Source organism: Schistocerca nitens, chromosome 2, assembly GCF_023898315.1.
Source record: "Schistocerca nitens isolate TAMUIC-IGC-003100 chromosome 2, iqSchNite1.1, whole genome shotgun sequence".
NCBI classification, from domain to species: Eukaryota; Metazoa; Arthropoda; class Insecta; order Orthoptera; family Acrididae; genus Schistocerca; species Schistocerca nitens.
In genome coordinates this window covers 622,422,610-622,436,850 of record NC_064615.1, presented here as the reverse complement: position 1 = coordinate 622,436,850, position 14,241 = coordinate 622,422,610, and positions in this window count along the sequence as shown.

Below are 14,241 nucleotides of genomic sequence, written 5' to 3'. Positions count from 1 at the left end.
GTCTGCAGTGGCTAATCTCTCGTTTACAATAAACTGTGATCTTTCAGCGTTTATCATGTAAATACGAGGTGCGGCTAGAAAAAAACCGGACTGATGCTGGAAAAAACATTTATTTACAATTATTTACAATTTCATGTTATCTCCTTCAATGTACTCTCCTCCTCGGTCTCTACACCGCTCCAATAGCAATGCTGCAGATCATTTTCGGTAAGTCCATACATTACTTCCGTCGCTTTTTCTTTTACTGCTTCAACAGTCTCAAATCTAGTTCCTTTCAAAGCTGACTTGACTTTAGGGAAAAGAAAAAAGTCACAGGGGGCCAAATCAGGTGAGTAGGGTGGATGATCTAAGATGGGAATGTTGTGTTTTGCCAAAAACGTCTTCACTGACAACGCACTGTGAGCTGGGGCATTGTCTTGGTGAAGGATCCATGACTTTTTTCTCCACAAATCGTTCCGTTTTCTCCGTACTCGCTCACGTAGGGTAGCCAGGACGCCAATGTAGTAATGCTGATTCACTGTTTGTCCCTCTGGTACCCAATCAATGTGCACAATCCCTTTGATGTCAAAAAAAAAAAAACAATGATCATTGCCTTGAATTTCGATTTTGACATTCGTGCTTTTTTTTTTTGTCGTGGAGAACCAGGAGTTTTCCAATGCATCGATTGGCGTTTAGTTTCGGGATCGTAAGTAAAAAACCACGATTCATCGCAAGTAATAACATTTTGTAAGAAGGTGGGTTCACTTTCAATGTTTTCCAGGATGTCAGAACAAATCATTATTCGGCGTTCCTTCTGTTCAATTGTGAGACACTTTGGAACCATTTTTGAACACACTTTGTTCATGTTGAAACTTTCATGAAGAATCTGCCTAACACTTTCCTTGTCAACTCCTGTTAACTCAGACACTGCTCTGATTGTTAAACGGCGATCTTGTCGAACAAATTTACCGATTTTTTCAATGTTTGCATCAGTTTTTGCTGACAATGGTCTGCCAGTGCGAGTGTCATCACTGGTGTCTTCGCGGCCATCTTTAAATCGTTTAAACCACTCAAACGCTTGTGTTCGCGATAAACAATCATCGCCGTACACTTGTTGTAACATTACAAACGTTTCACTTGCAGATTTTCCTAGTTTGAAACAAAATTTGATGTTAACACGCTGTTCTTTCTGTACACTCAACATTTTCCGACGCACAGACAAAACGTCAACTACTTGAAACAGACGCCACGGGCAGACTGAGTGCAGGAGGCAGATGAAACTCGAGCAGTAGGCGGAGCGAGAGTCACGTGACAGGCCACGCGACTTTCAGCCTTATTGCATTCGTTTTATTGTTTCACCAGTACTAGTCCGGTTTTTTTCTAGCCACACCTCGTATGTTACCTACACAATGCCCGAAGTTTCATAACTCTATATTAATTATTTTTAGGATCTGAGATTTTTTCTGTCAATGTATTTGATAACATATGCAACAACTAAAACCGGAAGATTATAACTGGCACCTTCAGTTTTGCATCGAAGTTCAGAATAAACTTGAGAATAAAAATTACGTCTCCAAGCTGATATTCAGCCAGTTTATCTGGAAAGGCTAATTGACACAATTTGCGAATGTGTGGCATGGAAGATCCTCATGAAATTCAGCTGCATGGACAAGATTCGCTAAAGATTAATAATAGTATTGATATCAATTGTCTAACACACTTTGCACTTACATCACCTTGAAAAGTGCTGCTATTCGAGTGGGTTCCTTACATTCAGGAGCAGTGGCCAATGAGGATTGGCCTTGACGTCGCACTCCTGATGCGCTCATAACCGTCCACTATCCTCCTCTCCCACCCCTCCTTCCTCACTCTCTCAACAAATCGCAGAACAGTAATAAAAATGGACAAACAAGTAAAAAATCCAAGACGGCAAAAATAGTGCCATTTTGTTAGTGGAAATTTAAATCCCTCTCCTCCTGTCTCCAACCTATCACACAGTGTAGTACTCCTTATCTCAATCCAATCATAATACAGTATTAAAATACCCTAGGTGGCGGAAATAGTATAATTGTGTTAGTGGAGGAAAAAAAATGGAACCTTCCCCTCCCCTTGTCTCCAACCAATCACACAGTGCAACACTCCTTATCTTCAGCCAATATTAGTGCTGTATTAAAAATCCAAGCTGACGGAAAGAGACCAGTTGTACGCAATATACTCAATGTATCTTCCTCTTTCCGACGATTCAGAGCATTGTATTGAAATTATGTATAAAACGCAGTCCAATTACGTTATTTCCGACGTACACACCCCTATCTCCAACCAGTCAGAGCGTCTACATCTACATATATGCAATTATTCTGCTATTCACAATAAAGTGCCTCGCAGAGGGTTCAATGAACCACCTTCATACTGTCTCTCTCCCGTTCCACTCTCGAATGGCACGCGGGAAAAACGAGCACTTAATTTTTTCTGTGCGAGCCCTGATTTCTCTTATTTTGTCGTGATCATTTCTCCCTATATAAGTGGGTGCCAACAGAATTTTTTCGCAGTCTGAGGAGAAAACTGGTGATTGAGATATCATGAGAAGATCCCATCGCAAGGAAAAACGCCTGCGTTTTAACGATTTCCACTCCAATTAACGTAACATGTCTGTGACACTATCTCCCCTATTTCGCGATAATACATAAAGATCTGCACTTTATATTTTTTCGGTGTCATCCGTCAGTCCCACCTGATGCGGATCCCACACCGCACAGCAGTACTCCAGAACAGGGGGACAAGCGTGGTGTTTTAAGCAGTATCTTTGGTAGATTTGTTGCACCTTCTAAGTGTTCTCCCAATGAATCGGAGTCCTTGGTTTTCTCTACTCACAATATTATCTATGTGATAGTTCCAATTTAGGTTATTTGTAATTGAAATCCTTAAGTATTTAGTTGAATTTCCAGTCATCATATTTGTGTGACTTACCGCGTAATCGAAATTTAGCTGATTTTCTTTAGTACTCATGTGAATAACTTCACACTTTTCTTTATTCAGGGTCAATTGCCACTTTTCGCATCATACAGATCTTAGCTAAATCATTTTGCAAGTCGTTTTGATCATCTGATGACTTCACTAGACGGTAAATGACAGCATCATCTGCAAACAATCTAAGACGGCTACTCAGATTGTCTCCTATGTCGTTAATATAGATCAGGAACAATAGAGTGCCTATAACACTTCCTTGGGGAACGCCGGATATTACTTCTGTTTTACTCGATGACTTTCCGTCTATTACTACGAACTGTGACCTTTCTAACAGGAAATCACGAATCCAGTCACACAACTGAGGCGATACTCCGTAGGCACGCAGTATGGTTGGAAGACGCCTATGAGGAATGATGTTGAAATCCTTTTGGAAATCTAAAAATATGGAATCAATTTGACATCTCTCGTCGATAGCACTTACTACTTCATGAGTATAAAGAGCTAGTTGTGTTTCACAAGAACGATTTTTTCTGAATCCGTGCTGACTATATCTCAATAAATCGTTTTCTTCGAGGTACTTCGTAATGTTCGAGTAAGGTATATGTTCCAAAACCCTACTGCAAATCGGAGTTAGTGATATAGGCTTGTAATTCAGCGGATTACTCCAACTTCCCTTTTTGGGTATTGGTGTGACTTGAGCAATTTTCCAGTCTTTAGGTACGGATCTTTCTGTGAGCGAGTGGTTGTATATAATTGCTAAATATGGAGCTATTCTATCAGCGTACTCCGAGAGGAACCCGACTGGTATACAATCTGGACCGGAAGCCTTGCTTTTATCAGGTGATTTAAGCTGCTTTGTTACACCGAGGACATCTACGTCTATGTTTCTCACCTTAGCAGTTGTTCTTGATTGGAATTCAGGAATATTTACTTCGTCGTCTTTGGTGAAGGAGTTTCAGAAAACCGTGTTTAATAACTCAGCTTTAGTGGCACTGTCATCAGTGACTTTACCGTTGTTATCGAGCAGTGAAGGTATTGATTGCGTCTTGCCACTGGTGTGCTTTATGTATGACCAGAATCTCTTTGGGTTTTCGGCCAGATTTCGAGACGGAATTTCGTTGTGGAAATTATAAAAGTATCACACATTGAAGTAAGCGCTATATTTCGAACTTCTGTAAATGTTTGTCAATCTTGGGGATTTTGCGTTCTTTTAAATTTGGCATGCTTTTTTCATTGCTCCTGCAACAACGATCTGACCAGTTTTGTTTACCATGGGGGATCAGTACCATCACTCATTAATTTATGTGGTATATATCTCTCAATTGCTGTTGATACTATCTCTTTGAAAACATTCCATAAATTTTCTACACTTATATGATCAGATCGGAAGGAGTGAAGACTGCCTCTTAAAAAGGCGTTAAGAGCATTTTTGTCAGCTTTTTTAAATAGATATACTTTGCGTTTCTTTTTGATGGTTGTAGGCGTTACGGTATTCAGCCTAGCAGCAACTGCATTGTGGTCGCTAATCCCTGTATTCGTCACAACACTCACTATTTGCCCAGGGTTATTTGTTGCTAAAAGGTCAAGTATGCTTTCGCAACCATTTACCCTTCGATTGGGCTAATGAACTAATTGTTCAAAATAATTTTCTGAGAAAGCATTCAGTACAATTTCGGATGATATTTTATGTCTGCCGCCGGCTTTAACCGTATAATTTTTCCAGCAAATCGAGGGTAGATTTAAGTCACCACCGACTATAATTGTATGAGCGGGGTACTCATTTGAAATGAGACTCAAGTTTTCTCTGAACTGTTCAGCAACTATGTCTTCTGAATCGGGGGGTCGGTAAAACGATCCATTTAATAGTTTAGTCTGATTGTCAGGTACAACGTCTACCCCTACTATTTCGCATGAACTATCTACTTCAATTTCGCTGCAAGGCAAACTACTTCTGACAGCAATAAATACTCCACCACCAACGGTATATAATCTGTTCTTTCTGAACACTGTTAGATCGTTTGAAAAAAATATTGGCTGAACTTATTTCCGGCTTTAGCCAGCTCTCTGTACCTACAAGCATTTGAGCTTCAGTGCTTTCTATTGGGGCTTGGACCTCTGGTTCTTTCCCAGCATAATTATGACAATTTACAACTACAATGCCAATCGTTTCTACAACTACCTTACTGTGATTTACCTGCCCACTTTTAGACGGACGCCCCTGCTGTTGTTCCCTGAGACCCTCTAACCTAGAAAACCGCCCAGTCCCTTCCACACAGCCTCCGCTACCCATGCAGCTGCCTCCTGTTTGAAGTGGACTCCTGACCTATTAAGCGGTACCCGGAAACCCACCAGCCGATGGCACAAGTCAAGGAATCTGCAGCCTACACGGTCACAGACCCGTCACAGCCTCTTTTTCAGACCCTCCACTCGGTTCTGCACCATATGACCACAGTCGGTTCTATTAACGATGCTGCTGATGGTGAGCTCTGCCTTAATCACAGAAGCAAGACTGGCAGTCTTTACCATTTTCGCTAGCCGCCCGAAACCATACAGTATCTGCTCCGATCCAAAGCGACACGCGTCATTGGTACCGACATCAGCCACCACCTGCAATTGGCTCCACCCTGTGCTCTCCATGGCATCCGGAAGCATCCTTTCCACATCCGTAAAGACTGCCCCCGGAATGCACACGGAGTGCATACTGGCTTCCCTCCGCTTCCTTGGCAGCCATGTTCCTAAGGGGCCCCATTACGCGCCTAACGTTGGAGCTCCCAACTACTAGAAAACCCAGCCTCTGTGAATACCCAGCCTCTGTGAATACCCAGACCTTTCGGGCCGAGAAGCTTCCTCTGGAACAGGGTGGACGACTGCATCCGGCTCAGAGACGTCGTCAGCCACAGATAACGCCCGAAACCTGTTCGTCAAACGAACCACGATTGGGGGGGGGGGGGGGGGGCTACAATCGGCGCCTCGGAAAGTTTTTTGCTGCCTCCCAGACTTTGGAATAATCTCCTACTCGACCACAGGTGAGGGGTCAACCTCACTGCAGACAGTATTCGGGGAGGTCACAGCAGTGGACCGATCGGTGGACACGTGGGACGTGCTCGATGTCCCTCGCATCCCCGCGTCCGATCCCTCACAGTGACCGCCCTTTGGAAGCAGCCTCAAGCTGTGTGACGGAAGCCAACGCAACCTGAAGCTGTGAGCGAAGGTTCGCCAGCTCAGCTCGCATCTGTACACAACAATCACAGTTCCCATCCATTACTGCAGTATCTCCAGTTTGAAGCTCGTAAAAATATGTAACAAGCGAACGATGTAATCGCCTTATCAGTAGCAGGAACTAGCGGTGGCCTCTCGCTAACGGTCTAACTGACACTGAGCTGTTCTAACCAAACAAAATAACGTCAAATAAGAAGTAAATAATTACATAACTCTTAAAGTCTAAATATTAAATATTAAATATTAAAAGACATTTATCGATGGCGTAATAGTAAGGTTTTTGAAATAGTGTTGAAGTTGACGTGGCTATTTTCCATTTGTCCCTCGTGCCACTTGATCTAATTGCTTGGAACTGTTTTCTTAGTTAGTACATGAAGGACGGAGTTTTCATCTTCCATGTCCATTAGAACATTTGTAGAGCACAAAGTGCGAACTTTGTGAGTAGGCGTTCCACAATTATAATTGTACATGTAATACGTAGGAAATATAGAGTTTGGGACACGAATGAACCATCTTAGTAGTCCTTATATCAGTCACCATAGAATATTGGAGTGAGTACATCATAATATTTCTCTGTAAATAATTAAAAACGAACGTTTGTTTGTAGAATATAAATAATGAATTAGGAATCCGTAGTTGATAAAAAATGAGTTTTACTTTCAGTGCTATTCAGAATGCCTTACAAACACGAAATAAAATCAACTCATGTTTCGCATGTCAGTTGCTCACCATTACCATCAGATGGCTCCATTGTTAAAACGCAACAAAACTTCGATCTCCGTAACACAAGTTGATCTGTTACCAACAGGTGTCGGTAGTGGGTTAAAATGTTCGAAGTTCGATCTATGAACCACCATTGGTATAATCCTTCAGAGGCCCGTCTGTGATGTTTCAAACCTTCTCGATTAGTAACTACATATTTTATTCTAATGAAATTTTATGACTCTTCGTAATTTTTCTTAAAATGTTGATGCACGTTCAAAGCTATATTGGCGTCGCATGTCCGTGTGACAGGAGCAGTTTTTCTACAATCATGTGTTTGTCTCCGCAGCGTCTGTTACGTAGTTTGCCATTGTTGACTCGCTCTGTTATTCCTTCAGTTTTCAATACTCCTCCTCGTGATAAGCACGTGTTTATTTTGGTGCATTATTTCATGACAGTTGTCTGCTTTAAAAACTGTGCATAATACGGAGAAAAGGAATGTCTTATGAAGAGATAAGGAAATTTTTGGAGCAATCTTCTGATCCTGAAAACCCACCTTGTGGATGCGAATCATCCAGTGATGATGATAGTGAGGCAGATGTCGCCGAAACCTCAGAACTGTACGATGGTGACGATCATGAGGAATGCCTTTACGATGGTGGGGAAGAACAAGATAGTGTGAACTCTGTTGGGTGACTCTTATTGTTTTCTCGCTATGGGAATGAAATTTGGGTTACAGTTCCTCAGGCTGGAATTTCTGGCAGGTGGAGCAAAAACGATGTAATGTAAGAAGACCTGATATCTAAAAGTTATTTCTTTAGGAACTGTGCTAGCGTTGCTGGCTCTGGGTCATGGGCTCCTGGATTCTATTTTTGGCCAGGTCGGGGATTTTCACCGCCCAGGGACTGAGTGTTTATGTTGTCCTCATCATTTCATCATCATTCGGGAAAGTGGCGAGACTGGACAGTGGAAAGGTATGGCATGTGTATGGGTGCTGATAACTGCGCAGTTGAGCGACCAACAAACCAAATATCATCATTAGGAATTGTGATCATGATGAATTTTGTTTTATGTTGTTCTTTCCTATATCTCTTATTGATAAAATATTGATGTGGACCAACAAGGAAGGTCGAATCATTTACGAGCACTGGGTGGATATAGACCTAAATGAAATGAAAAAAGTTCCTTAGTGTTCTGATCCTCACTGGGGTTTACAAGTCAAGAAATGAAAAAAGTCAACTTTCGAGTGTTGAGAATGATCAACCACTGTAGAATGAAATTAAATGTCATAAGGGCTTCCATGCTTTTATGCGCGTGTTGAGCTTTGAAAATGCAGCAGCCTGAGGTGAACATAGGTCAAGCGACAAACTGGAACCAATCAGAGACGTTAATGAAATGTGGGAAATTACCCTTAGGAACGTCTACATTCTAGGATGGTGAATAACCGTCGATCAACAGTTGCTCACATTTCGAGATTGCTGTCTTTTCGACAATATATCCACATGAAAACCTGGTATATACGAAATATATTTCTGGGCAATTTTTGACAGCGCAACAAGCTACTGGTGGAAGATGAAAGTGCATTATGGAGTAAGAAACCAGAAACTCGGAGAGAATTTTGTGGAAACCGTGGTCACTCAACTTGAAATGTCTGGTGATCATTTCTTTACATCTCTCGATTTAACTCGTTATTTGTTGTCAAAAGAATTGTTACTAAATGGTACCACCAGAAAACACAAAGGTCGACTGTGTGTATTATTTTTTCAGCCAGACGTGATGCTTACCTCTTATTTTACTAAGAGAAGCAAACTTCCCCCCCCCCCCCCCCCCCAATGAATCATGGACCTTGCCGTTGATGGGGAGGCTTGCGTGCCTCAGCGATACAGATAAAAGAGTACCGTAGGTGCAACCACAACGGGGGGGGGGGGGGGTATCTGTTGAGAGGCCAGACAAACGTGTAGTTCCTGAAGAGGGGAAGCAGCCTTTTCAGTAGTTGCAGGGGCAACAGTCTGGATGATTGACTGATCTGGCCCTGTAACACTAACCAAAACAAACTTGCTGTGCTGGTACTGCGAACGGTTGAAAGCAAGCAGTAATTTTTCCCGAGGGCATGCAGCTTTACTGTATGGTTAATGATGATGGCGTCCTCTTGAGTAAAATATTCCGGAGGTAAAATAGTCCCCCATTCGGATCTCCGGCCGGGGACTACAAAGAGGACGTCATTATCAGGAGAAAGAAAACTGGTGTTCTACGGATCGGAGCGTGGAAAGTCAGAGCCCTTAATCGGGCAGGTAGGTTCGAAAATTTAAAAAAGGGAAATGGATAGGTTAAACTTATAGTGGGAATTAGTGAAGTTCGGTGGCTGGAGGAACAAGACTTTTGGTCAGTCGAATACAGGGTTATAAATACAAAGTCAAATTGGGGTAATGCAGGAGTAGGTTTAATAATGAATAAAAAAATAGGAATGCGGGTAACTACTACAAACAGCTTAGTGAACACATTATTGTGGCCAAGATAGACACTAAGCCCACGCCTACTACTGTAGTACAAGTTTATATGCCAACCAGCTCTGCAGCTGACGAAAACGTTTAAGAAATGTATGACGAAATAAAAGAAATTATTCAGATAGTGAAGGGAGACGACAATTTAATAGTCATGGGTGACTGGAATTCGGTAGTAGGAAAAGGGAGAGAAGGAAACGTAGTAGGTGAATATGGATGGGGGGTAAGAAATGAAGGGGGTAGCCGCCTGGTAGAATTTTGCACAGAGCACAACTTAATCATAGCTAACACTTGGTTCAAGAATCATAAAAGAAGGTTGTATACATGGAAGAAGCCTGGAGATACTGACAGATTTCAGACAGTTTATATAATGGTAAGACAGAGATTTAGGAACCAAGTTTTAAATTGTAAGACATTTCCAGGGGTAGATCTGGACTCTGACCACAATCTATTGGTTATCAACTGTAGATTAAAACTGAAGAAACTGCAAAAAGGTGGGAATTTAAGGAGATGGGATCTGGATAAACTGCCTAAACCAGAGGTTGTACATTGTTTCAGGGAGAGCAGAACGGAACAATTGACAGGAATGGGGGAAAGAAATACAGTAGAAGAAGAATGAGTAGCTTTGAGGGATGAAGTAGTGAAGGCAGCATAGGATCAAGTAGGTAAAAATACGAGGGCTAGTAGAAATCCTTGGGTAACAGAAGACATACTGAATTTAATTGATGAAAGGAGAAAATATAAAAATGCAGTAAATGAAGCAGGCAAAAAGGAATACAAACGTCTTAAAATGAGATCGACAGGAAGTGCAAAATGGCTAAGAAGGGGTGGCCAGAGGATATATGTAAGGGTGTAGAGGCTTATCTTACAAGGGGTAAGATAGATACTGCCTACAGGAAAATTAACGAGACCTTTGGAGAAAAGAGAACCAATTGTATGAATGTTAAGAGCTCATTATGGAAACCCAGTTCTAAGCAAAGAAGGCAAAGCAGATAGATGGGAGGAGTATATAGAGGGTCTATGCAAGGGCGATGTACTTGAGGACATTATTACGGAAATGGAAGAGGATGTAGATGAAGATGAAATGGGAGACATGATTCTGCATGAAGAGTTTGACAGAGCACTGAAAGACCTCAGTCGAAACAAGGCCCCGGGAGTAGACAACATTCCATTAGAACTACTGACGGCCTTGTGAGAACCAGTCCTGACAAAACTCTACCATCTCGTGAGCAAGATGTATGAGACAGGCGAAATACCCTCAGACTTTAAGAAGAATATAGTAATTCCAATCCCAAGGAGAGCAGGTGTTGAAAGATGTGAAAATTACCGAACTATCAGTTTAATAAGTCACGGCTGCAAAATACCAACGCGAATTCTTTACAGACGAATGGAAAAACTAGTAGAAGCCGACCTAGGATTCCGTAGAAATATTGGAACACGTGAGGCAATACTGACCCTACGACTTATCTTAGAAGCTAGATTAAGGAAAGGCGAACCTACATTTCTAGCATTTGTAGACTTAGAGAAAGCTTTTGACAATGTTGACTGGAATACTCTCTTTCAAATTCTGAAGGTGGCAGGCATAAAATATAGGGAGCGAAAGGTTATTTACAATTTGTATAGAAACCAAATTTCAGTTATAAGAGTCGAGGGACATGAAAGGGAAGCAGTGGTTGGGAAGGGAGTGAGACAGGGTTGTAGCCTCTCCCTGATGTTATTCAATCTGTATATTGAGCAAGCAGTGAAGGAAACAAAAGAAAAATTCGGAGTAGGTATTAAAATCCATGGAGAAGAGATAAAAACTTTGAGGTTCGCCGATGACATTGTAATTCTGTCAGAGACAGCAAAGGACTTGGAAGAGCAGTTGAATGGAATGGATAGTGTCTTGAAAGGAGGATATAAGATGAACATCAACAAAAGCAAAACGAGGATAATGGAATGTAGTCGAATTAAGTCGGGTGATGCTGAGGGAATTAGATTAGGAAATGAGACACTTAAAGTAGTAAAGGAGTTTTGCTATTTAGGGAGTAAAATAACTAATGATGGTCGAAGTAGAGAGGATATAAAATGTAGACTGGCAATGGCAAGGAAAGCGTTTCTGAAGAAGAGAAATTTATTAACATCGAGTATAGATTTAAGCGTCAGGAAGCTGTTTCTGAAAGTGTTTGTATGGAGTGTAGCCATGTATGGAAGTGAAACATGGACGATAAATAGTTTGGACAAGAAGAGAATAGAAGCTTTCGAAATGTGGTGCTACAGAATAATGCTAAAGATTAGATGGGTAGATCACATAACTAATGAGGTATTATTGAATATGATTGGGGAGAAGAGAAGTTTGTGGCACAACTTGACTAGAAGAAGGGATCGGTTGTTAGGACATGTTCTGAGGCATCAAGGGATCACCAATTTAGTACTGGAGGACAGCGTGGAGGGTAAAAATCGTAGAGGGAGACCAAGAGATGAATACACCAAGCTGATTCAGAAGGGTGTAGGTTGCAGTAGGTACTGGGAGATGAAGAAGCTTGCACAGGATAGAGTAGCATGGAGAGCTGCATCAAACCAGTCTCAGGACTGAAGACCTCAACAACAACAAGCAAAGTTGTTACCCTCTTACCTTTCTTCGTGACCAACCAACTATGTCATCATCACAAGCAAAGAAGCCTGAAGTCATAATGACATTCGATGCCATAAAGGGCGGCGTTGACCTTCGATCAAAAGATGCGCTGCTACAGTGTGAAGAGAAAAATAAGACTCTGGCCGTTGGTGGTTTTCTTCAACACGATCGCTGTAAGTGTAATGAATGCATTTATAATTTGGATGCTGCTGTCTACCAATACAAAAAGAGACGTCGGACTTTCATCATCAATTTGTGAAAGTAGAGTTGTCAATGAAGTCATAAGTAATACCGGATCACGGAAGGGCGGTGAAACCACCAGCTAAGAAAGGGGAATGTCATACTGTGTAGAGAAGAAAACCTGTATGCTCGGAACCTTCTGCTATTGTCTGTAGACCCTGCCCAATTTTGCAATACGACAAAAAGTCACTGTAAAAGTATAAAAATTGTGTTTTTAAAATGTAATTTTTAAATAAATAAAATAATTTTAAAAGAATTTACACCTCAAAAATCGTTGACATCGTTAGTAGTCAAAATAGTGTCAAAATATGTCAATTTAAACAACATTGGCCTGAAAGTCCAGATTGATAGGCAACGCTGAGTAGATATTTTGATAAGCACAGGTTAAACTGATTATTTTCCACAGCTAAGATATCATATTATTTCAACATGTCTACAGTATACGTTGACAAAATAAAAGGTGCAATGTTTGCGTCGATTGTCTGTGATCTACTTGAGCTTAAATACAAGAGAAATTGCCGTAAGGCTCAAATTAATTACCTTACGTCATACGTGATGTTACAATAATCCGAAATGCATCAGAAAATGTAATGGTTACGTTGCAGAAGTGTCTAAATATATGAGTGTAGTCAATGTGATAATGAGTGTGCTGTCATCACACAACGATATTTCTTTCATCTGCAATTTCCGAGGGGATTGAAGACAACGACAGTTGTTACAAACAAACTGCTGCTGCATTTCGTGAAAAGTAGCCCGTTAAAAAACCTGTAGTCAAATATAGAGGAAAGTATCTAAACCCGGACCCCGGTCCCAAAGCGGACCCAGAGGGGCCCAGACTCGGCATTGTGCTGAACTCTGATGGAAATCCCTCCAAACAATAGTTTAGGCTTGTGCCACTAGGTAGTGGAGCGCTCGCGTCATCCACTCAAGCTGCCGTTTGCTCTGATGACAACACGTGTTTTTCGCGAAATCAAAGTTTTGAGACAGTGGTACTTATTACAACTTTTTGTTATGATACTGGAAGGTGAGTAATGGTATGTATTCTCATCCTTTAATGGGAAGGATTGGGGTCATGTTTATATCTAAGTTATGTTATTTTGACGTTTATCTAAAAAGTTATTTCAATCATAAATCTGATTGTATGGGTGCCTCAGATCGGACAACCTTCTGGTTCCCAAATCGGGCCCCTTACTTTTTAATGTATTCTCTCGGATTTCTGTTCCAGAATCCAAGGGAATAAAATGGCGAAAACGAAGCAGAGGGGGTAGAGTCGAATCAAAATGAAAGAGGCTATAGATGATATTAGAAGTAAAGAGACGGGCTGGAAAAAAGCAAGTAAGCAGTATAATGTCCCCGAAACTACGCTAACGAGATAATATAACATGAAATACGGCACTCCAGAGGAAACAGCGAATGGTAAAAGAGGCAGACGTAGTGTTTTAGGCGGTACCCTTGAAGATGAGCGTGTTAGTTATTGTCTTGCAATGGAGGCTTCGTTTTCGGGCTTACTCGATATGACCTGAGGAGAATGGCCGTTCAGTTGGCAGAAAACAATGGCCTTGAACATCCTTTCAATAGCCGGCCGAAGTAGCCGTGCGGTTAAAGGCGCTGCAGTCTGGAACCGCAAGACCGCTACGGTCGCAGGTTCGAATCCTGCCTCGGGCATGGATGTTTGTGATGTCCTTAGGTTAGTTAGGTTTAACTAGTTCTAAGTTCTAGGGGACTAATGACCTCAGCAGTTGAGTCCCATAGTGCTCAGAGCCATTTGAACCATTTGAACCATCCTTTCAATAATGACATCCCTGGAAGAAAGTGGGTGAGACTTTTTTAAAACGTCATCGTGCTAAATTATCAGAAAGGAAACCTAGTAGTACATCTGACAGCAGGACCTTTAGTTTTATCAAAGAAAATACACAGAAGTTCTACAAACTTTTAAAGGAAGTTTATGATAAAGGAAAGTTCACCCCAGACAAAATCTATAATGAGGACGAAGGCGGAATCACTGTCGTACAATTCAAA